This window comes from Rhyacophila brunnea, unplaced genomic scaffold (assembly GCF_057557595.1).
Source record: "Rhyacophila brunnea isolate RB1 unplaced genomic scaffold, BYU_Rbru_1.0 scaffold_1, whole genome shotgun sequence".
Classification (NCBI taxonomy): Eukaryota; Metazoa; Arthropoda; class Insecta; order Trichoptera; family Rhyacophilidae; genus Rhyacophila; species Rhyacophila brunnea.
The window spans coordinates 64214207-64241243 of record NW_028232751.1 but is presented as its reverse complement, the minus strand read 5'-3'; the positions used below and the strand labels follow the sequence as shown (position 1 = coordinate 64241243).

The following is a 27037-nucleotide window of genomic DNA, read 5'->3' as shown; positions in this document are numbered from 1 at the left end:
TGTTTATTGTATCTTGTTGTTTATGGCGAGTAAGCATTCTAAATTCAAATTATTTATATACACAATTATTAATTTAAAGTTAATAACATCTACACTGTTTCCAAGACAAGTTATGCGTGCAGTGTGTTAGGTACCTACTTAGTTATTAAAGGAATAATTTTCATACTTATATTGCATTTTTGTAATATAGCCTTTTGATATATATTTTTTTTAATTGTTAGAATAACGATGTTGATAATGTATAAAGTCAATATTATTTATAATGCGTCCGATTTAAATGCTATAATAGTTTATTAGTCTTCATAAAAAATATTAGTTTTGGTTCTTGTCTGTTTCGTCATTACTAGCAATTTTTGAAAATAGCCGGATTATTTGTTAGGTTAGGTTGAGTTAAAATTATTGAAATCTTGCCGAAATTGGCTATGAAAATTGTCGCTGTTCCCGCCTGGGTTCCAGTAATGAGTAAACCGACTTGTACCTTAGTTTTTTTTTATCATATTGCATGAGATGTCAGTAAGGGAGAATAATGTAATTCTGGCATATATGGTAGGGAACTGAGATAGTATCAAATTCCACCCCTTATTTTGCAATGCATATTATTTTAAGCTTACTATGAAATTAAATTTGAAAGCTCAAAAAAAACAACGTACCTATGTACTAATATTATTTTTCAAGTTTGATTGTCAATGCTATTGCTATTATGTAAATAACTTAATTTTTATTATACATTAGGTACCTACGTTGATAATAATTATGTAATAGTAATAGATAACGATATAAAGGGATGGTTACATCTGGGACGCCTCACGAAGCGTGTCCGGAAACTTGAACGTATGCAGTTCGCCGTATCACACTTCATCGTGAAATGTTGTAAGTATCGGAAATATATGGCCGTATATTAAAAACCGTCCAACCTCTTTGGGTCGTATAGTACTGACATAAAATTCGTGTATAATTAAAAAAACAGTTCTTGTCGGTTGACAGGAAGCCAGCAGCAAACAAATTTTGAAAATAATTCATGAATTTTGCCAAAATCAACTAATCTAATAAAATAATTGGAGACCGTATAGTATACGGTCATCTTTCCGATAAGACAGCTCACGGTGAAATTTTTTACGTACAATTTACATGTAACCCTCACGAAGAGGTTTCGTAAAATATTTATTTCGCGAAAAGTGGATGTTGGCCACTTGCTCAACTTATTAGTTGTTTGGATAACTTGTGAATACCTATATGAATATGTACCTACTTACTTCATCCTAAATTACACTCCGTCATAGGGCAAGTACAAATTCGCGACGTTTTTCTTGGTCCAGCGCCACCGTCTGGCTATGTTAGACCTTCTAAGTTACGCGGATAAGTCAGATAGTATGACAACCTGTGACATACTCGTATTATATTTGCAAATGTCAAATTTATAGACACTCGCGTTGTTATCTTCAGCTGTTTTCTCGTGATTCCAGCGTCACCCACAAAAGAGCAGCACTTTTTTGGGCTCGAAGCTACTAATGAACTTGAATGAGTAGGTACTTGACTAAGCCATAGCAGGCATAACCTATTGCAAGGTTGGCGAACCTTTGTACGTGCGCATGTCAAAATTTCCCAAATATTCTTTTTCGACTGTCTGACGTGCCGAGCAGTCTTTCATTGAGAAAAAATCGTTTTTAATAAGTCCATTACAAATGATGATATTCTAGATATCACTCACAGAACATAGCATATTACTTTTTTTTTAAATTACGCCATATAAGTCGTTCCACCAATTTTGAAACTGTTCGCCAGATTTACTACTAAAAGCTCCACCAAATCTTGTTCCTTATTATTTGGTACAGCTATCTTTGTGGGTAAAAATAAAATTATTTGTTACTGTATAACTTAGTTTGGTTCTTTACGTACAAATTGACACCAGAATAATTAATTGCTCTGATTAGAAGAGGCATTCTCTCGCTACAGTGGTCGCATTGTAAATCGATCAAAATCAGAGGTTCCCAGCACGGGTTCTTCCCCGCCTGATGAAGTTACTGCGATAATATAATATAATATATCTAATATATTATATTATGTGACGCATAAACCGTAAGAACCTATGCAATTATATTATAGTTACATTAAAAGTAATGCTTGTTCTTGAAGAGTATTTACCTGCTATTATTTATACAATGCGATCTGTCGTTTATTATTATTTTAGGTACGTATATTTTTTCTCTTAAAAATAAAACATTCGCGTGCCATAGGTTCGCCACCACAGACCAATTGAAAGGTCCTCAGCATTCCATCTGTATTTTTAGTACTGCACACACGGAACAGAATAATTGTTGTGTTCCCTGATTGCACCAGAATAAACTGAATAATCATAGGTTACTGTTTGTACACATTTAACATTACTATTATTTACTCAAGTCAACACCTGCGTCCGTCTTCTAGCTAAATAAACTTCAGCTGCCATTAAATAAGGAACTACCACCTATTTATACATAATATTATATTGCCCATTTAAAGTACCTACCTATAGAGAAACATATTATTTTTCTATGAATCACTTAGAAGAATCTCATTTCACCATAATATGGATTAGATCTAACATTGACACCTCGTTAACATTTAAAAAAATTCTCAAGGGGGAGAAATATTATAAAAAATCAAGTACTTAATTAAATTAAATCAAAACATAAGTAGGTATATTAAAAAACAAACAATTATTTTTGCACCAAACATACCTTTGTTTTTATTTAATTCCATTTGCTAGTTTGTTATAAATAACATTTTAACCCCCCCCCCCTGTCAAAAATGTTCAATTTCAGATACGAGGTGTCAATGTGACGTCGATATTATTTTACCGCCATTTTTTTCAAACTGTCTTGTAATCGCGGGACACCTGGATTAGATATGTGGCAACATTTGGCAACCACTTTGTAATTTTAATCAATGTAGGTATTATGATTTACATTATTTGTATAATTGTAATAAATTATAGCTGTCATAATTTAAAATATTGATTTTCAAGACTAGCATATTTAAAAAAAAATAAGAATGACTTCGTGTGATGCCGTCTTCGACCAAAGATTGTACACCAAATTGCCGTGCCTAGATTCCCTATCCTGGACCATCATTATCACCAGGCAACAAAAACCGTTCTGTACAGATTTACTAGCGCTTTAAACCTTGATTGAGCCAACTGATGTTGCGGAATCAAATAATCTTTTTTTACCGGCGCCCCTGGTGGCCAATACATTCAAATGCAAGGAAATCATAAATAAAGTAGGTATAGGTTTTCTGTGATGATATGAATAGAATGTCATTATTTATTTTTATTGATATGGGTACCTTCCTAATTTTGACAGCAAATCATCATTCACAAAACACAAAGCGTCGGTGCAACATTTTTGGCAGAAAACAACATCTGCTTATTGCATTTAACACATTTCACTCTACATATAATATACATACAAGGGGCGCAGGTAAAATAGCTGTTTTTTCATTAGTTTCGGCTGGCCACGTGTGGTCTTGCATGTGGGCGCGGAAGACAGTTGCACCATTGTTGGTAGATTGAATTTATGATCGAGTATTTCTACGTGAGACCAGGTTAAGATGTTGCATAATGTAGGAGATGGACTTTTCTGTGGTTTCCTTATCATAATCGCTGACGCATATTATAGTTTGTCGCCGTGTTTGCCGTTTTGTATGTATACATCAAACATTGTTTGTATGAGTCTTACATAGTCTCCTTTTACTTCATTTACGGTACAGTTGGGTTCCATATCTGTAGAAGAAATTTTTATTCAACATCATTTTTTATTAGTTGCTTTACTTGTGACAGCGCAGCGCTCGAAATGGACAATTTTACGTGGGTACTACGATGCCGATAAGTTTCATATAAAATCGAAAATATATATTTATACTGAATTATTATATTAATTTTTATACGAGACGGAGCGATATTCTCGGAGATTTCACAAACAGGACCTGCGCTCCGGTCGTTCTGGTCTATTTCGAGCGATGGTTGGTACCTAATATAGGAGAGCATTTGTAGAGAAAACTTCCTGGGCTTGTAAAACTGAGAGGAGGAATAGATGGAATGTCATCCGTATTCATATGTAGGTAGTTTTGTCTGTAACACTCCGTGTCCGGAAACTTGTACGTATGCAGTTCGCCGTATCACACTGACTTCACCATGAAATGCTGCATCGGAAATATATGGCAGTATATTAAAGACCGCCCAACCTCGTTGGGTCGTATAGTACTGACATAAAATTCATGTCTAATTCACATAGTTCTTGTCAGTTTACACTTTACAGGAAGCCAGCAACAAATAAACTTTGAAAAAAGCTGATATGCTGGATTATTTGTTAGGTTAGGTTTTCATTCTTGAATTCATGAATTTTGCCAAAGTCAGCATTAAAATTAAATTGATGTTCATATTGAATCTAACAAAATTGGAGACCGTGTAGTAGGTACCTATACGGTCATCTCTTTCCGATAAGAAATCTCACGGTGAAATGTTTTACGTACAATTTACATATAACCGTAACATTAAACGTTTTATCACAATAGTCTGAGATCGACGACGATGACCATATACATATTAATACTATTAATATATAAGAATAAAACCATTCCAGGTTTTCGCGTTAACAGCACATCAATATGTTATTATTATTAAAATGAAGCTGAAAAAAGGTTACCCATTTTTTTATTTTTTAATATTAAATTAGTTGTAATATTAGTTGAAAATGTCCCTCTGAGGCGGACGAAACCGGTCCTAATCTATTGATTAAAAGTGGAATAAGTACTACAAAAAAAATGCGTTTTATTAAATAAAAACAACAAGGGTTACCCAGATTGAAATTCAAATTAGCTGCAAGTCATCTCGCATTGCAGATTCACTAATAGCGAACTACACACTACTGTTGCTCACATCTGTAAAAACCGCAAACGCTTCAATGTAATTTTAAATTCACTCAATTATTTCCATAAATAATTATAATTTCTTCTTTGTTAATTGCGAAAAATGTATTTGTATTACTTTTTTGTTTTAAGTACACACCTACCCACTATTTCCACACTTTGTATTATTTCCTGAATGAATTTCCGGTTTTGTCTGACGCACATTTCAAGTTGACAAACTCGTCTTTTAGATTAGACGAATCTAAGTTGAAGAATGTGCTATGTCATTGCAATGAAATGATTTAATATATCGATAAATTCTACCCATATGTGTCAGCACATCTCAGAGCGTGGTTCTGTGCCCCATCCAATCCAAGGACGAGTTCCTCGGGTTGGAATTTGGCGCCTTCCGCCGAGATGCGCGACCGGTATGTAAATCAATAGGTACCTACCTATTCATTTATACTCCAGCTCACGATTATTGACAGATGCCCTTCTTAATAATATATTCTAATATATTATTATATTCCCAACGGTAAACCTACGCACAAGCTTTACCATTGAATTGACAGATTTGTACTTCGGAGTCCCGATTTCAGAATTATTTTTAGAAAAAGATAATATGTATGTTTTTGTCAATACAAAGTGTAATTTAAATAAATCTGTAAGTATGTTTATAATTCTCAGAGACAATTCCCTTCTCTCACCTAATTTACTGTCTCCTTATCCGACTATGTCCGATCCTAATAGGATCATATGGGCCTCCACAGGGTAGAGGTTTGTATTAACAGATTTTGTTTTTACGAGAAATGGATTTCAGCCACTTGCTCAACCTATTAGGTCCATACCCTGACTCACACACAAATTGAAAAACAATATTTGTACTTGCCAGACACAGGATACGAACCTGGGACCCACGGCGTGATAGTCCAATGCTTATGCCGCGCGGCCACCGTGGGTACTTATCTGACATGAATATCTACAGCTGTTTATCTTTATATCAACAAAAAATCGTGAAATTTCACATTTAGTTCCAACACTTTCATAGACGTAATTGTTAAAAAGTTTAGTTAACCAAAATATATTTTTTTGGTCAAAAATCAAAATAAAAACACACCCCAAGATTTCTGTTTTGTCAGTTGCGAAATTTTAGGATTGTACCTACCCCATTTCATCATAATATCATGTCGTGTTTCCATGGATGAAAGTATGTACCCAGGGCAATTAATAGCGCATTTTTGGCTGAAGTATCTGCGTTAGTGGTTCGACAAGATCAGAGCCATAATAATTGATAGGACAAAATAGGATAAAGAAAAAGTGAATTGATTTTTAAAATTTGAATTTATAACGAACTATGCCCTTGCTTTTCCGTACAAGGTGGTTTCAAAGATTCAATAATATGATCTGTGGTAGTCTAAAGGCATAGCGCAAATACATCTTCCAGAACAGTAAGTTATGTGAGGGATAGACTGCACCATGTTTCAATATTCAATGGTTAGGATCATGGCCCCCACAAAGGAGGGGGGCTGACACGACTCTAGTCTGGGGGCCCCGCGTGGCGTGACTACCTTATAAATGAGATAAACACACATCACAAATTTGCTATAATGGTAAAAAGTCGTTTGCGGCGCTATTTTACTTTAACAATAATAACATTTTAAAATGTGATTGTTGGATGCAAATTTTGATTATTGTATGTCGATATTCGAAAACTTCACAACTCAAGTGGATTTATTAAAAAATACAAAAAAATCGCTAGAAATACACTGATATAAATAGGTACCTAAACCTGGAACACCATTTAGAAAAAGCTTTTGTTGAGCGGTCACACTGCTTTTAACCCTATCGATAGGTAGGGGGGCCCGACAAAGATCCTGGCCTGGGGGCCCGTTTCATGATGTGGGGGTCATGGTTAGGATAGTTTACTATATTGTCGAATCGCAATACGCTGATAGAGTAGGTACTTTGGCGGTTTACTGGGTGCCAAAGTACATTATAGTGTCATCAATATAATATTATGCTGTTCGCTCGTGTCGTGTGGATTTTTTTTCAGATTGGAATACATTGTTAATTAAGAACGTGGTTTTAGTTAGTTCTTACTTTTATATAACTCAACAATGGAATTCTGTAATAGTTACGTGCAGACTTACACCTTACGTTGATGGTTACCGGTTAAGTTAAGGTGTTATCGTTAAGGGAGAGTCTAATAGATACTATAGATATTTGAGTACGCAATTAGAAAACATGCAATAATTAGGTAAATACAATTAAATACAAAATAATTACAAGATAATAAGAACTTTTTATATACAACGTTTTGAAATTTTCTGTTGAATTATTATGCTCAATATGCTCAAACTTCTACTTGATATGAAGTAAATAAAAACAAACAAATTTAATATAGAACACTGAAATGTCATTTTGATTTCCATAGTAACGCACGTATATATTAATAATTTAGTTGCTAGGACCACCCCCTTAGCAATCAATAATAGTCTTACTTTTTACGGATTTTTCTGAAATAACTTTCCATACAAAACAGAATTAACTGAAAATGAATTCAATTCTGCTTAAAGATGGCTAAAAGTATTAAAAAAATGCATTGGCATCGTGTTCTGATGTATTCTAAAAGTTTAAAATGTCTAGCTAGTCGGGAAGTTAGTTAAAAATCGATTGCAAGATTTGTACTGGACAAACAACCACCGGACAAACAAGAATACGAGCTAATAAAAACGTTGTAATAAAAATCAATAGTAATATACTCTATTATATGCATCAACAACCCAGAAATAGTTTTTTTTATTCCAAGTAAATTTTTTGAATTTACGATTTAAAAAATACTGGTTTTTGGACACCATTTGTTTACTACTATATATTTTTTCATCAATGAAATGTAGTTTATGAGAAAATTTGTAATTCTTAATTTATAGCTTTATTTTTTTTTCAAATTTATTAAAAAGCGATAGGATTAATTGTCGAAAATTAAAATGCGTTTTACTCTCGCTACTTTACGAGCTGTTTGTGGGCGAATTTACAATCTGCCTGTAAAGTCGCCCAGTGTCATCATTGAACAAGCTAACAAGCAGATTGTAAACAGTCTACAGAGAAAATATGAACGCCGGTCAACTTTACACGCTACACGCCGGCGTGTGGGCCCACTGCGTCTGCGCAGTAGAGCGTAGTAGCAACCTCTCGGTAAAAAAACGAACTACGTTCTGTCAAAATAGTCGCTGGCTTGTGGCTTCTCAGCGAATGGAAAGTTGTGTGTGTCACCATCACAATCGCAGTAGCTGAATCGCCCGCTTTTAAATTCGCCAACAAACAGCTCGTAAAGTAGCTCAATGAAATTAACGCTTTAGTGCAAAGATATTATAATTATGTCCAGTTTCTATTGAAATTAAGTTAATATACACAAAACGTTCATCTGCATCGTATCTTTATACTGTAAAAATATTGTACGCCCAAATAGGATATTTGAGAAGATAATGTATCATTTAATACTTATTATGTCCATTTCTCACGCATCTAAAACCATTAAATTCGATTTTCTCAAAACATACAAAAACTGGACATACAATATCTTTGCATTAAACTGATTAAACCAAACGTAAATAATATGTATATTTACGATAGTATTTTGCATATTCCTAGTCAACTAAACTATAATAATAAGTAATTATTGAGTATTAAATGTATAGTTTAGTTTCTTTATAATTAAAGACGTCTTTCTACTCAATCGTTGTAAAATAATTATAGATAGCTGGCGCTAGTTAGAAAATGGATAATCTTTATTTCGTAAAGCTATTTATATTATGTGCTAAAACTATGTTTTCACTAATTAAATAATTGCTTTATTCGTCACTGTTCTGGCAGAAGACACAAATTCGAAAAAATGACATATTGAGTTAGTTATACCAAAATGTTCCTTATTTCAAACTTTACCGTCTGGAAACCTTCTTAATAAATAAACAATTTTTATTTTAAAGTCATCCTTTTTACGATTACTTAATAAACTCACATGATAGACCATTTCAAACATTTAACAACTTCAAAGTCAAATTACTCAAAACTAGTATTCTCCAGTTAGTGTGTTCTGCCAGAACAGAGACGATATTATATCCTATGCCTCGTAACTTCGATACCAGATGTCTTCAGTAAACATTACACTCCACCTTAACATAACCGAAAACTGGTTTTAATTTTTTTCTCGTTTAATCGAAGCCTTTGCTGGCGCATTAAATTCCGCATGCAGGCAGGGGATGGGATGCATATTAAGTTGCAAAAGTAAGTAGATACCTATATACTGCATGTTGCACATAATATATATCTACCTACTGGGCATGCATTTATGAGAAAATTGGCATAGTGTAAACACGCGAATATTCGAAATTTAACAACGGCGAAGACTACCTGTACCTGTAAACGTAAACAAACGATTACAATAAGCGAAAATCGATCGAAAATTTCTTTGCACAATTTTTGAGTTGTCATGTCAGGACTCGAGGGTTTTACTGTGTTTACTACAGCTTTGATAAAACACTTGGTTATCTATAGACTACGCGTTCCAAAGGAATTTTAAAACTATTAGGAAACATGCCCTTGTTTGGGTACTAAAATCGATTCGTAATTTTTATCTTATTTACATCGAATATAAGGGTCTAGGATGATTTGTCGCCGGGACAACTGGACGCCACGCAATTCGAAATTAAATAGACGTTAGGTACTTTTAAAAAAAATATTATTATTTATACTTATTTAAATTATTATATTATTATGATTTTAATAGTTGATAATAGTTGGTGAGAATTTAAGTATGCACACGTAAATAATGATTTAATCGTGCATATGTTTAAGTTCCAACGAAAAAAGAGTTTTTCATTTTATATAAAGCCTTAGGCATGGTAATTCCGCAAAAAAAACATTATGTTAAGAGTAATATGAATTAAAACTACTAAGTAGTAGATAGAAACTGTAGAAAATTCCTCGTCTACGTTCTGTATACGTGTCTACAACAGTGCGGCGTCCAATTGTCCTGGCGTCCAGTTGTCCCATTTCCGAATATAAAGGGAAGGAGGGATTCTCCATTTCCGTTCAAAATTTGAGAGTTATTGGGAGGATTGGTTGTTGGAAGTATCAAATGGAGATAATACCAACATCCATAAATTGAGTTATAATCTCTGGATGTAAGTAGAGCATCTAAACCGGTTAACCGGGTAACCGCGAATTTTTAAACTAACTGAAAACCGGGTAATTTTACACGGTTAACCGACCAGATTCTTAGTAGGTATTTCTAAGAAGAATTTGTTTCATTTTTGTTTGTTCAGCCACCGCCATCTTTAGATTAATAAAACCTGAGCATAACTTTTTGCACAAGCAACGAGTGGTCCACTGTCATACTATTTTATTGATTAAAAAAAACTTGCAAGCAGAGTTTGGTATTCTATAACGACTGAAGAGTATAAATAGGTTATTAGTTATTGTCGTTTATAATCGACTGTCACATTGACAAACGTCGTAGTGTATTATGATATTATTTTACACAGAAGAAGTTTACTTAGTACGTTGATCGTCACTTATAATATTAATAACACATAACCACTAAATCAGATGAACTCCAAGGTCTCCAAGATACGTTAAAATAATCTGAAAGAAATCTGAAACTAAGAATACTCCAACAAGTGAACACGACAGACGCGTCAGTTTGAGCACTCTATAGACCAGGGGTTCCGAAACTTTTTGTACTCTAGAGCACATTCTAAAATATCGGTAGGGTGGCGGGCACCACTTATTTTTAATAGACAAACTCCTTCCATAACTCATTTTACCATAATTTATTTTCTTATATTCATAATTTATTAATAAATAATAAACAAAAATGTTTCAAAATATTAAAACTATTATTCAAATTGCATGCACACAGAGACATGTATTTACAAAGTAAACAAAATCTGCAATACATGCGGCCATTTCCATTACATTTATTTGGCAAGTAAAAGGATTGATACAGAAGGAAACAATTGGCTCGATATCTGTAAACTGCAAAAATCTCTCTTCAAATTGTTTTTTTAACACTTGAAGATGCTTAATAAATAACGACCCGTTTAATTCATTGTCACCTAGCATTTTATTCATATGTGGGAAATGCACGAGAGAATTGATCTGCAGATGTGATATCAACAAATCCAATTTAGCTTTAAATGACTTTACAGAGCTTATCATTTCAGCTATGTTTTTGTCTTTCCTCTGCAACTCCAAATTTAAAGAATTCAATTTTTCCGTGATGTCTGTGAGAAATCCCAAATCAACCAGCCAGCGAGAGTCAGCTAGTTCATCATAATTTTCCCTAGGCTCAGTTCGTGGCGTTCGTTCACTTCGGGTTTTCTGCGTGTGTCAGGCTAGCGTGAAAATTCTGTCTCTGTCGAATAGTGGCGGGCACATACGAATCGTTCCGCGGGGTTGGGAACCCCTGCTATAGACAATGACAGGTCATCCTTAGAGAACGGGATGGCGGAAAGGTAGGACCAGTAGTGAAATTTATCAGTTTTCGTCTTCAGTCGGCAATGGTTCAGCTCCTTCGGTTAGTGAAATTGAGGTAATTTAACACATAATATACCAAAATGGGTATGGATATGCTTTACTAATTATTACAATGTTTCATAAAACAATCATCATAAATATGGCGAATACCAATTATTGGTAAATTACTCAATTTTTTAAAATCTACGACCCATTTTTACCACGTTTTTCTTAGCTCGTATTCTTGTTTGTCCGGTGGTTGTTTATCCAGTACAAATCTTGCAATCGATTTTTAACTAACTTCCCGACTAGCTAGACATTTGAAACTTTTAGAATATATCAGAACACGATGCCAATGCATTTTTAATACTTTTAGCCATCTTTAAGTAGAATTGAATTCATTTTCAGTTAATCCTGTTTTCTACGAAAAGTTATTTCGGAAGAAATCCGTAATCCAATCCACTATTATTGGTTGCTAAGGGGGTGGTCCTAGCATCTAAATTATTAATATATTTATTATAGGTACGTGTGTTACTATGGAAATCAAAATGACATATCTACATACTGTCTTATGTGTATTTTTGCTAGTAAATTCGCCATAGTGTTGTGTAGGTTTCAAATGGCAGGATACATTTGTGAAGGAATAATATTGACTAATGGACGTGTTTAGAGATTTATTTAGATTGATTGCAATATCCTTGATGTATTTTTAAGACTGGACACATTTTTATGGCCGTAGTTAACCATCCTGTTCATAGACACTTGCATCTGTGCATACATACAGATTACATTATTTTATAAAACAAATAAAGTAAATTTGTTTATGGATAACAATTATAACCGTAACATAATAGTTATTAAAGCTCGTGTGTGGATTATGATGGACCTGGGTTCAAGTCCCATTCGGTGCAATTGTTTTTCTTATTTTTTGTTTATGAAGATGTTTCTCAATTTTGCATGTTTATCAAATTTATATTTTTTAAATTACCTACGAATTTAAGCGCTCGAAATAGAAAATTTTACGAACCGGAGCGCTTGATAATTTTACAAAAATATCAACATGGTACATACATAGGTATCTAATTTTATAGATTTTTGTTATAAATTGTCTATCTAGCTCAGACGGTTAAATAATTTTTTCACGAGACGGAGTGATTTTTTAAAGATTTTATGAACCGGAACGACGTGCCGGTCAATTTCTAGCCCTGACGAATAACAATTACCGAATGTCTCACTCCAATACCCTAATGCACAAAATGTTAAGATCATTGGTACAGAATACACCATTCCGTTAACCGGACAAAACAGAACAGTGACAAAATAGAACAGCCAGGGGAAAAATAAAACATTCATTTTTGTGGAATCTATTTATTAATTAAATACTTATATAGCTTAAGTTTATAAACGAAATATATACCTATAATTATTTAATATTTTTAAATGCAATCATCAACTGTTTATTAGGTATTAAGATTATTAGAATTTAAGAGGGCCATCTATTTCCGATACAACTTCTTACTGTGAACTGTGATACAGCCAACTGCATAGGTATAATTTTCCAGCCACTATTATTCACTGTTGCATTATTATAGTCTCTCGATATCCAATAAGTACTCTTGTACTAAAAACATCTGTTCTTGCCAACAGTGCTTACCACCTGCCACTGCCTATTATATTAATTAAACCTTTTTAATTCATCCCTTTAATAGCCAAGATAACAAAATTAGGTAGTAGGTATATGCCAAGAAGGCCGGTCGGCGATTGATCGTACAAGGGCGTTGAAATGGTAGATTTTCGGATTTGGACAAGGTTTATATCACCTATTCAGTTGTGTTTTGTGTCTTTGTTTACAGTTATCAGACCATTGAATTGAACAGGTATACTTTGTGATACATTTAATATGTTTTATATTACTTTATTCTATTACGTTATTCTATTACTTATATTTTTATCAGATGTTTAACTGCATCGCTTCAATATAATATGTACTATATATAATATGTACTATCGCAGCGATCCCGACTTTTGATCCTGTTCTTCTTTCACAATCTAGCATTTTTCAATAGTTAGATCAAGCTTGTACAAATCGCACCTGGAATGTAGCGTTAAGGGCGGACGTGCTCAGCGTGGGTGAAAATGGAGCTTTTTATCTATTTTCAAAGCATGATCCTGGACATACCTTAAACGTTGATATAATCTATTTATATAATTTTTAAGCCTTATTATCCTTTATATTTATTTTAAACATTTGATGACTGCATAAAGTAATTTTATTACATAAAATAGTATTCTTTTAAACCACAGAACAGATAATAAATATAATACCGATAGGCATAATTCAACCCGCCGCATGTTGAAGCAGGCTTTTGAATGTGTGAGTGTCCTACGAAAATGAAGCACGCATTATGCACGTGCAATAGTGTGTGTAATACACCAACATTAAATGAGCGTAAATGCATAAACCGAGAGCAGTTTTTAGTATTCGACGTAAAACGTATTCTTAACACGTGTGTAAGTTTAACCCGGTTCTTCTTTACTCGAGTCGGTTACCTGCTATCGCCTTACCCGTTGTGTATTTCAGTTCCCATTATTTCTGAGTTCCCTGTTTTAAACCTATCGCTCTAATGTTTTAGAATATAGTCATATTTCAGTACATAACTGTGCAGTGGTGTTAAGATTTTTTTCGTTTATTAATTTTTAAACGACTTTAAAAACCATCAGTATAATTTATATCGACATTATTATAGTGAAATATTTACGATAAAAAATTATATTGATATTCTCTGTGATCCCAAATTTGACAAGAATTAGGCATTTTATTATTCAAAAATGGGCAAGATTGACACATTTGAAGATAATTCTAAAGATACTGATTATAAGCTATGTCTTTGACCATTCAAGTGGGATAAATATCCTACAAATAATGATTGCTTTATAATAATTATTGACCTAAGAAGAAGATAGTGTTTTTTTTGAAATACGCCATCTCTTTTGGCATTCCCCAGTGGTTAAGCTACAACATACGGCCGTAGCCATGAATTGACAAACTATAATTGAAGTAGGGAGTAAAGTGATGTTAACGCGCGTGTTTGAACATGTACCTAACCGATTTTTTTAAAATGGTACATGTACAGTCTCAGTGAAACTGCAAATAATTTTCAACTATAGGTGCGACGAAATTTCTTACTGGCTAGCAAATGGAGATCGAAAGTCGAGCTGTAAACACACACGTCAATTTGTTTTGTGATGGCGACAGGGGAATTAATTATTAAATCGTGTAAATCTAAACTAAAAAACGTTACCCATTTACTTGAAAAAGAAAACATGTCAATGAATATATTATTATTATTGGTAATAGAACAATAAACATACTATTAAATAGACGCATGTTGACTTTTTATGACAAATTATGTTTTGTTCTGCACGCGTCATTTGCACAATCTTCGCGTCGCGTAGTCACGATCGTTTAAGACCGTGCCCCAGCTGAAGTATAGCCTTAACTATTTAACAAGTCATCAGTGACTCGTGATTTATACATAAGCAGTTATTCGTAGACCACGACCGTGTCAATTTGATACAGTGTGGCCGTCACCCAAGCAATAATTCAATTCAATAATCTAATCTCGTTTAAACCGCCCTCCACCAGCATCCAGAAACGCGCAGATCTGACACGCAGAAACGCGTCATTTGCACAATCTTCGCGTCGCGTAGTCACGATCGTTGTAGACCGTGCCCCAGCTGAAGTATATCCTTAACATTTGATAACGATACGAAAATTTAAATAAGTACAATATGTTTCGAAAGAATCGTGTCTTGTCATAGAGCGGAATGCAGAAACACTGTCCTTAGTGAAGATCATTTTTATTGAAAATAATACCATATTTAAAAATTCTCGTTAGGTAAATTAGGTAAATTATTTTATAATCGTTAAACGATGACAAAAATATGAGAACTGCATTTTATAAATGCAATAACTATAAATATATATTAATATTTAATTATAATACTCTTATGTTTCCGTTATAAGTCATTATACGTGATTCCACAGGCACCACAAGTTTTTTTTTAACATGGTAACACTAGCATCAAGTGTCATTCTTCATCTGGTATTTTGTATTTCTGCGGGCTGGCGTATAAAAATAAAATAATATTCTGCAAGTACATGCCAAACGAATTAACACTATCAATATCCATATTGAGATACATTGTCAAATGAATTTGAGTGTATGGACTGTGTTATAGACATGCGAATTTATTTTGACAGCAGCTGTCAGTGGTAAATGGTAATACAGAAGGGGGCGTGTTCATAACAAAAGTAGTCGATGGTTAAGGATTCCTTAACTCTATACTCAGGATTGTCTATAGTTAAGTCATCCTTTTCGGCGACTTATCCTTAGGAACGAAATCTTAGATTGTGCATTCCGCTCTTATTCGTTGGAATTAATTATGCGTAAATGTGTCTCGAAGCTATACAACTCTGTGTAACTTCCTTTTAGTACGCACGGTACGTTTCCGTAGATTTATATTCCTCTCATCAGTTAGTAGTGATATCATTATTTTGTTTATCGAACCGTATGTATGCAAATTACATTTATTTATCCAAAAAAATAATAAATATTAATTAATTAGGTGACCTTTGATATAATGTAGTCTACGCATAGACTATCGCAGCGATTTCGAAACTGGGAGGCGCGAGTGTTGCGAAGGGAGGCGCGAAAAGTTTAACACAAATGTAGCCACGTGTTTGCAGTTTGCAAATACATAGTTTATAAAGAGCCTGGGGCATAACAGACATCACAAATTTAATCTAATAGTTTAATAAAAGTCGCCGGCGGCGCTACTTTGTTTCAGGGTTATTAAATATTTTAAATAAGTAGTTGTGAATTGCAATTTGATGTGATACCTATGATGATTGCTATATGTACTTAAATGATTACTCCCGTGTATAATTTAGGAAACACTACGTTAGAGCACCACACTGCCCTTAACCTCAGCGATAGGTAGGTGGGCCCGCCAAAGATCCTGGCCTGGGGGCCCGCTTCGGGGTGTCTGGACCATGATAGATTCCATTTGTCAATGAACGATGATGAATTTGGATTGAAAAGGAAAATTGGTAGAATTATCATGCTATAATTCATTGAAACAAAAACCCTAGATCAATAATTTTGGTTGAATCTAATTGAAGAATAATATAATACTTTGTCAAGAAAAGCAATGCAAGTTGTATGTAAAGTAGGTACTGCTAACATTCGTAACATCATATTTATGCGAAACGAGATTTTCTGCATTAGCTGCAATGAAATCCAAATATCGATCCCGTTTAGTAGAAAAAGAGCACTTTGTCCTAACAAGCACATTCATCGCATGAAAACCAAATTAATTTAAATTATAACAACCTTGCTTATTTCCTTTTTTGTATTTGTATATTTTTAACTATTTAAAAAGATGTCTATTATTATTAATGAAATAAAGGGGGGGGGAGGCGCACAGATTAGATTTTTTTTAAAGGGAGGTGTAGTAACATAAAGTTTGGAAACCACTGGACTATATAAAACTTTCCACGCCACATTTAGTTACCTAGATGCTTTGATTAAATTTAATCACGCGATAAAGTCCAATAAAATTATTATGAAACATCGCCAGTTTATTGTAAATTGTTATTAATTTATAAATGTATTAATTTATCTCTTGGTTTATATAAAAAAAGTTTCAAGTGATACATTGCGCAACTAAAATTGGTACAATGTAACATTTTTTAAGGTTATTTATACTACAGTAATAAATAAGGCGTACCTAAGTCTCAAAAAATAATAGGTTTCGTCATAAATATTGTTCACTGTCTAGACCAGTGGTTATCACGTGAAATTTAACTGTGGCCGCACAATTGACATTGACAGTTCTATGGAGACGTCTGGTGGCCGCACCAAATTTCACTTTTGTTGTGATCAATTTATTTATAGACAAGTCCATTTAATGAAAGATATTTTAACATTTTATTTAGTACATATCTAATTATTTAAAAATAATGCCAATGGAAATTCCTCAACAGGTACTCCTATTCTCCAAAGCGAGCCACATGGCTGCTTCTAAGTTTACATCTGTCAACTGGCTTCGATATTTGTTTTTTATGAAGTGCATTACACTGAATGATCTTTCACAGTATACATTAGTAGGAAAAATCGACAATATTAATAAAGCAATTGTTGCCAATTCTTTCAATTGACTTTATTCTCAGAAAGGAAAGAAATTTAAGACAAGTCATGTACATTCAACAAATTTCATAATTTTATAAATAAAATTTTGAAATATTTTTCTGTAAAGCGCTGGTTGCCGCACATGAAAACTACTGGTTTAGACTACTTACTATAAAATTATTACTTATTACTATATTATTAATTATTACTTACACTTTTGGGAAGTTGAACATGAACTTCTAAACTACCGATCAAGCCTCAGAAATAACTCATTTTCACTCAACACGCTGTTTTAACTTAGCAACATCTATCTATATAATATGTAATATCATAAATACCCGGAGTCGATCTACTATTGGATTAAGGCCTCCACTAGCTCCCTCCACTCTTCTCGGCCCCAAGTTATTTGCTGCCACGTACATCCACCGAACTCGATGAGTTCGTTTATCCAGCAAGTTTTTGTATTAATATATTATGTATCATCGTATATTAAAATAATTACTGACTACCTGCTTACAACGGAGGGCAATATTTGTATATATTTGAGTTACTTAGTGTCATAACTCACAAATTTAAAAAAATCAAGTTATTTCAAATAATCGCAAAAAACCACCAGAGCACTGTTTTAGTAATTAGAAGAAAAGTATTGAACTCCCTTGAATATTAATGAGTTAATGAGTCGATTTACATTATCTTTTTAAAATTAATAATATTATTAATTAATTAATTTATTAATAAATTAATAATAATTAATAATAATTAAATTTTATTACTTTATTACTCTTATGTTGCAGACACTCAACACACTATGAGAAATAGAGCTCCATGATTGGTTAGAAAGGCCGTGATGACAGAACTCACATTATTCATTGAAAAATTAATGTGAGTTATGACGCCAACAGTCAACTTGTCAACGCTTTTCATATGGTTTATGTTTTAAGTGACTTTAGATACCCAACTACATAGTTTCTTTATATATATTAATGTCTTTAGAATCACATGGTTTATTTAACTCAAAAATGACATAATTGCAAAATGTGAGTTATGACTATTCGACTCATTTATGTTTGCACAAAATTAGTACATTTTATGATAAATGGGTATATTAATTATTACTTAAGTACTTATCATTTCATTATCAGCCTGAATCTATCCACTGCTGGATGAAGGCCTCTCCGAGCTGATTCCATCAGACTGAATCTATCCACTGCTGGATGAAAGCTTCTCCAAGCTGATTCCACTTCTCTCGGGCCTGTGCATTGCGTTGCCACGTACTTCCGCAGAACTTTATCATTACATCGATCCAGTGGCCTCTAGGTCTACCTTGGGGACGTTTTGTATCTACCCGTCTAGACAGCGTGGTGTGTTATGTTCAAAACCTTAAAATGAAATGAAAACTTACTATTTATTTTACATATACATTAAAACTACAGTAGGTACACGTAAATAATGTATGTCATGACTCATGAGTCATATCGCTCATGAGAAAACAATACCTCTTATGCTACATGACCAGGGAACTCAGAAATAATGGGAACTGAAATACATAACGGGTACGGCGATAGCAGGTAACCGACTCGAGTAAGGAAGAATCCGGGTTAAACTTACACACGTGTTAAGAATACGTTTTACGTCGAATACTGAAAACTGCTCTCGGGTTATGCATTTACGCTCATTTAATGTTTGTGTATTACACATATTATTATGCACGTGCATAATGCGTGCTTCATTTTCGTAGGACACTCACACATTCAAAACCCTGCATCAAGATGCGGCGTATTGAATATAGCCTATCGGTATTCTATTTATTATCTGTTCTGTGGACATGACACTATTTGTACATGAGATGAAAAAAATTTATATAATCTCTATGATTCCATCAAATTTATCACATATTTTTCGTATTCTATTATTAATCTTAATAGTGTAATTATTATTGTAATACAAAAAATGAAGAATTTTTATGCATTCATAGTGACTATAGAGAGTTTTCTTCATCTCGTGTTTTGTTATGTGGCATACGAGGTATTGTTTTCTCATGAGCGATATGCAATACTATATTAATTATAGTATAGTTGGCAACACTTCTAAAGACATTCATTTACACGGATTAATTCGGATTGTGTCAAGCTAGTTAGTTACATGTAGATATTTTCCTAATTGGCGTAAGAAACTATCAAAAAGGGGGTTTTAAAAATATCCAAAGTGGATTTGCAAAATTTCCAGAGCGGGTTTTAAGACTTGATGAGTCATACATAATACAATGTAATTCTTTTCTTTCTTCTTTTGACCATGTCCGATCCTAATAGGATCATATGGGCCTCCACAGAGTGGAGGTTTGTATTGACAGATTTTGTTTTTTACGAGAAATGGATGTCAGCCACTTGCTCAACCTATTAGGTCCATACCCTGACACACACAAATTGAAAAACAATATGTGTACTTGCCAGACCCAGGATTCGAACCTGGGACCTACGGCTTTATAGTCCAACGCTTATGCCGCGCGGCCACCGTTGATAACATAACATAAACCCTGAACATCCTTGGTTATCGTGTTCTAATGACTGTAATAATTACTCTCAATATGACTTCATAGTGTCGCCTATTTTATTATGGACTTGCAACAATTCGACTTTAGACGGACCTTATAAATAATCATAATCACCTTTGTAATATTAGGCCCGATTCAGACGGGACACCGGTGTCGCGCTCGTATATAATAAGGAGGCATTTGTATTCGAATAAAGAAGACTTTGTATTATGTTTATGAACGCCCCAGAGCTAATGAGTCAACGCGTGTCCGGTACACTTTTCCGTCGGCCGTTACATTCTCAAGCCGCCGATACACTTGTTTTTATTACCGCAGCCAGTTTTATGTGCTAATTTATTACGCGAAATTAGGGGTTGACTCATTAGCTTTGGGATAATACAAAGGCCCGTTTATTCGAATACAAAGGCCTCCTATATTATATCGAGCGCGACACCGGTGTCCCGTCTGAAACGGGCCTAAGTGCTCGCCCAGGTCAATACAATCTTAGTAGGTATGGCTAGCAAACTGTACATTGTTAACCGTGTTCCATTATTTTCCTTTCGATAGTGTATCAGCTGGAGTGGCGAACCTTTGATATTATGAGGAAATGTTCGAACTTTGTAGTCAAAAGATGATCACATTTTTTTAATAAAAAATATTTATTTAATATGGTTAGTAAAACATTACAACATTGTGACATTATTGGAGAATTTACTTTATTTATCAATGGACCTCATTACCCCAGAGGGTTGAAGCGGACCTTTTTTGAGTTCTCCGCTCCGGTTAAAAATAGGTAGGTATTATAATATGTAAGTATACAAATGTTAAAAAAATTAAAAGTTTTAAAACAGGGTTTATTCGTAATTTTCATTATTTAAAAAAGTTAGGTTATTTATCACACGGCAGTGTTGCAAAAACGTGTCAAATATGATATTTTCATTGTATTTTAGGACGAAAATTAAATAGATGAAGAGGTGGTATTGTGGCCCCCCAGTTTGTTTTTTCTTCATAAAATACGAGTTTTTATTCTAACTGCTCTAAATTTTTGCTTAAAGTGAAGATAAAATATTAAGTTTGTGTCTGCTAAAAAGTGGAACCAAAAATAAAACAATTGAATTATAATAAACACGTATTTCTAAAAAACTAAGTTTTCCTATTTTTGAAAAATGTGAGGGTAATATGGCCCCCATCGAAATTTACAAAATATTTTTGTCGATGACAGTATAGACTAGTAACTAAGCATTAAATATTACAGAATCACACAAACAATTTGTAATCTTCTCATTTTTAATTAGGTTTTTAAACAAAAATCACACATATTCATTTTTTTCGCACGATGTGCATTCTCTGTGTGCCTATAAGTGACAAATAAGACATTGAATCCAAATTTCACCATGTCGGTCCATGGAATAAGGTTCCCTGCAAAACATGCATATCGCATCTGCATCTTCAAGAGGGACACCAGGAGTTTCCATATCGGATATATCCGAGGCAGAGCTCAGAGGCCCTGGTTCTTCCGTTGTTTCTGAGTCAGAACTCATGCGACGTCGTTTTGCTATATTGTTAGCTCCCCTGCCTCTAGCATAACCACGACCACCACCACCACGGCCTCGGCTAACCCTCCCATGGCTAGGCCCAGCTTCTTCCATTACTGATTGCTTAAGTTCAGCTTTTTTCATAGAATCTTCTAAGCCAGCTTTGTACAGCGACCCGGTCATGAAAGCAGCCGACGATGCCTTACGTCCCCTGTTTGAATTCTTCTTTTTAGGCTGTGGAACTGGCACAATATTTTCAGGCAGTACAAGAGGGCTCTCAGATGACTGTGGAGAGCGAAGGGTTTCTGCAGTCATTGACGGAATTTTGCTGATCAAGAACATTTGGAGTTAAGATGGATTCAGATACTGTAGGTTCAGTAGCTTCATCCTCTGCTACGATCAAATCAGCATTATTAAATATATTTCTGTCGAATGGATATACCTGTACCAGATAACTTGAATCCATTAACAGCTATGCTTGCTGTTTCACATTGAATATATGCCTTACCAAATAGCTCGGCAATGTCGTTCTTGGTACTCCAAACTCCTTCACCGCTTTTGTTGTAGCCCATCTCTCCCGCACTGCAACTATTGCACTCATCACATTCTCCTCGCTCCATAATTTTAGATTATGCTTGTTTCTCGCAGAAAGATTCATTCGCGGAATGCCTGTAAAATTATAAAAATAATAGTTTTTACTCGAGGTAAAATGGTTGTAATATGGCCCCCGGTGCCAAATTACATACCACCGTGGGGGGGGGGGGGGGCAATATATCAACAAACACTATCACGGTATTTTTTGAATTATAATTTAAAATATTGAAGACTGAGCGAACTTACTTGAAAATATTGATTTCACGTTCCTTCGATGTAAACAAAATCACTTCAAAAGTCTCTGAATCCAAAAAAGTTCTGAGAAAATATTTTTTTTTGCAGGACGATAAACTTTCACTTCACACGTTGTGACAAGAATGCCCGACACTGACGACGCGTACGCTTCACGCTGAGTAATCGTGATTTCCTAGACTCGTGGTACATAGGAGAACGATATGTCATGATACACCGCAGTCATGCTATGGCATTATCAGAAATACGAAAATCTTAGGGGGGCCAATTTAGTAGCAGAAGGGCCATGATACCACCTTTTCCTCTAATAATAATAAAAATTTGACACCCTGCGGAATTCAACCCCACGTCTCTAGATTCGCGCCCATGTGCTCTAACCACTAAGTTATGTGTGTCCTATCCAAATGCAATATGCATACAGACAAGCCAGGTTGAGGTTCTCTTCTTGCATCCGCAGCACGTGGCTGAGCCAGGTACAACGTCGCCTCTTCACTCTCAGCGTAATGAGAGGCTGCTTGGTGCGTTCCCTTATCTCCTCGTTGCACTAAAAGTCATACCACCGCACACCCAGTATCCGTCGCAAACATCTGTTTTCGGAGCTCAGTATACGGTTGCTCTGAGCCTTCGTAAGGTGCCATGATTCGCTACCGTAAAGCAGCACCATCAGAATGCAAGCGTCGAATAGGCGGAATTTGGTTTTGACCGAGTACAATCGTGAGTCCCAGGCACTCCGCATCGAGCTGAATGTTGCTCCAGCCATTCCCGTTCGGATAGCGAGCTTTTTATACAAAATGTGTACCCCCAGGTACTTGAAGCTGTCGATGCTCTCGATGTTTTGTCCGTCGCTAATCAGTGGGAAATCTGGATCAGGACTGGTGCTATTACACAACGTTGGTTTTCTTCGCGTTGATTTTCAAATCAACGCGAGATGAGTTGTCATGCAACCTGTCCATTGTCTCTTGAATGCACTTGAATGAGTTGTCGTATAAGACAAGCGTCATCGGCGTAGGTAAGGTATATAGATAAAAAAGCTTGCAATTATAAACCACGAAAAAATAAATTGGCATCAGTCGGACAACAGCAAATATCTTGTTAAACTATTAAACGTAGTAGTGCATCCTAACCTTAATTTTTTTTGGTAAATCTTCAATAAACCTTTGTTTTTTATTATATATACAGTATGACCGACATTTAAATAAACGGTTATCCATCCATGGTACCTATAGGTCGTCTTGACCCCTAGTTTCTAGTTTGTGCTTTTGAAATGTGAGTTTCAAAATCACTTTGAAAAAGTTGGAATATTGTAATTACATCTGTTGGAGATCACGGACTCTTTGAACTATCGAATGCCAGCAACGTTTCCCCATCCTATATCCACACCTACTTACTTGTTAATAATTGTATATATCTATACTATATGACTAGAGTGAAGAGCGTATAAAAGTAAACGGTTTTACTTGATGACAATTTGGTTAATTGCTTAAGTATTTTATTTTTCATCTAAATGTGATCTTTAATCCTATATAAAAGAAATCAGTAGTTACATCTACTGAAATTTCGGTAAATATGGCAACATGTGGTCACTATTTTGACAGCTCTTTTCAAAATGGAAGACGGTAAGAAATTGACCAACTTAATTATTATTTGCTGATTACGAATAATATAAAATGCTATATAAACCTCGCCACCCATATTAAAAAAAATATAAGTAAAATACTGGCAACATATAAACGTACAAGCCATCAGCAACAACAACATAACGTCTGCCATAAATCAAACCTTCTAGGAACGTCGCTCCAATGTTGCATATGAAGACCGCGTACATCTATCTACCTAGCGACAGTCGTGCGTAACCTGTCGAAACGCATATATATTTTGGATGGGGTTACCGGCGAGCCGGTATAGGAATGACCAATTTGTAGGTGTGCGTATGCGTTCTGGCGTCTTCGACTCACATGCGATTTGTTGATAGTAGCACTAGATTTTATAAAAAAAACTAAAAAGTCGCATTCGACCAATCTGCAGAGCTCCATTTGGCAACGTATGTTTTGTGAATAACGATGATGTCACATCGACGTATTCGACACGTTGCGGACGAGACGAGTTTTAATATCCGAGCCGGCTTATGATTGTAGAATGTAGGATGTCACTAGAATATTATTTTAGTCAGACGTTCAATTCGTTAAATCCCAGCTTTGACTTCCGGACAATTAGAGTATCCTCCACCTAACCTTGCCATTTAGAATAGATTTTTTCGAATTAAAATGTTAGTAAAGCAATCAAGTGCCTGGTTTTTACTAATACAATTATACGGTTGCGTATACACACAAATCCTTGTCACTGTGTACAGTGGCAAGGTGACGTGGAGGATACTCTACTTGGGGATATAATATAAATGTACACACCGTGCACCTTTGCATTATCATTAAATACCTACAGTGTGTTATGTTATGTAAAAGTCGATGCCAGACCAATTTTATAATAAAATATACATAAGTACCTATTTCATCCTGGAAGTTGGCTACTATCATGTCATGACTTTGACCTTTAAAAACAATAATGTAATCTTTTGAAATAATTAGTTAGCTACTTACTACTCGCCATAAATGTATTCATAGATACGCTATCAAAATTCAACAAAACAAACCACGTTTGAGCGGATGTGTACCTACACTAGTATGGATATGCGTGGACAATGTTGTCAGATGACTGAAATGTTTTTTTTATTTTCCAATAAATATTAAATAAACTATTTTACAAAATAATTTTGGAACAAAATCTGTTTACAGGAAGCCAGGCGGGAAGCGCTCTAATTTTCGTAGCCGATTTTTGTAAACATGAATTATTCTAGAATGAAAACCTAACCTAACCTAACCTAACCTAACAAATAATCCAGTTATACGTATATCGGCTTCCTATAAACCGACAAGAACCATCATTTTTAATAGCAGTGGTTAAGGTATTTTTGTGGTACCTGGTATGGACAGGGTACAGATTTCAAATATGAAAAAATATGGGATAAACTTAAACACGTGTTAAAGAATAATATTGTATACTATGTTTTTTTCAATATCTGCATCTGTCTTATACGTAATATGCATTAAAATTCATCTAGTCATAACGCGTATTCAATATTTGAGGATAGTCGACGCGTTTTTTTGCCCCTTGGTTTTATGGCCAAAAGTAATTTATTAAGTGAGCCCTGCTTCAAAACTACTACCACACCCGGTGTGGTAAACCAATTTTGTGTTCCGTTCTTTAAGGTAGCAGCATCTTGTCACTTCCACAATGTGAAATTTTGTTGCCCTCAAGTTTACCCATGTTCTTCGAACTCTATGTTCTTAGTTAAAATCGTTTCCGGAAACGGTACGTACGCAGTTCGCCGTATCACATTTCACCGTGAAATCTTGTTCGGAAATATATGACCATTATTACCAAATTAAAAACCGTCCAACTTCTTTGGGTCGTTATAGTACCTACTGACATAAAATTCATGTTTAAATAAAACACGGTTGTTGTCGGTTTACAGTGTTTACACTTTACAGGAAGCCAGTAGCAAACAGATTTTGAAAATAGCCGATACACTGGTTTATTTGCAGTGGCGAAGGGTGACTTTTGGAGAGAGTTAGGCTGTGAAGATCAAAGAATAAGAGCACACTTGTCAGGTATACTCACGGGAAATAAGACGATAATACGATATTACTACGGATGAATAGGTACACACTAAATCGATTAAATTTCAATAGCTTATTGACGATATAGAATTGAGCAATGAATATAAATTATGTATTTTCCTATACCTACACGTAACATACGCCTAAAAATATATCATCGTTAAATATTATCAACAGCCCAATATGACAAACAATTAAACAAAAAAATAATATACTTATAAATGTTCTATGACTGAATTAAAATAAATGATAAATAATAATCACGAGAAAAAATTATTAATTATTTTTAAAAATATTCTATCTTTATATATGACGTGATTGAACAAATAGATTTTTTTTAAATTATGGCATTATTAAGTATTATTTGAATAAAGCGCCAATCCGACAGTCCTCGACACTAAATATATAAGCTTTGCCTTATAAGCCTATAGATTTGTATGAATAAAAGCAGACTGCTCCGATGCCCTTGGAACGCAGTTCATACGATAAGCTCGGAAAATTGATATAAACATAGTGGTTTGTCACTTATTATTTCTTTATTCTACATTATTCTGACGATAGATGGTTCTCATTTTTTTTTTTTTTTAAATATTAATTATTATTCTGACGATATTATATGCAATTGGTTCCTGCACATTTTTTTATTTAAGTATTGAAATTTAAATACTTTCTACCTATTTTTCTTACTACTCTTCTACTATGGAGCCTTTGCCACTGATTATTTGTCAAATTAGGTTAGGTTTTCATTCATGAATTCATAAATTTTGCCAAAATCAGCTATGAAAATTAAATTAATGTTCATATTGAATCTAATAAAATTGGAGACCATGTAGTATACGGTCATCTCTTTCCGATAAG

At 34.4% G+C, this 27037-nt stretch overlaps 1 protein-coding gene across 1 annotated transcript in view; it reads left to right on the top strand.

Annotated features, from left to right (window-relative positions):
* Positions 1 to 27037, top strand: part of pico (ras-associated and pleckstrin homology domains-containing protein pico) — an 83033-nt gene that overhangs the window by 504 nt on the left and 55492 nt on the right. The gene's annotated exons all lie outside the window — the stretch shown is intronic.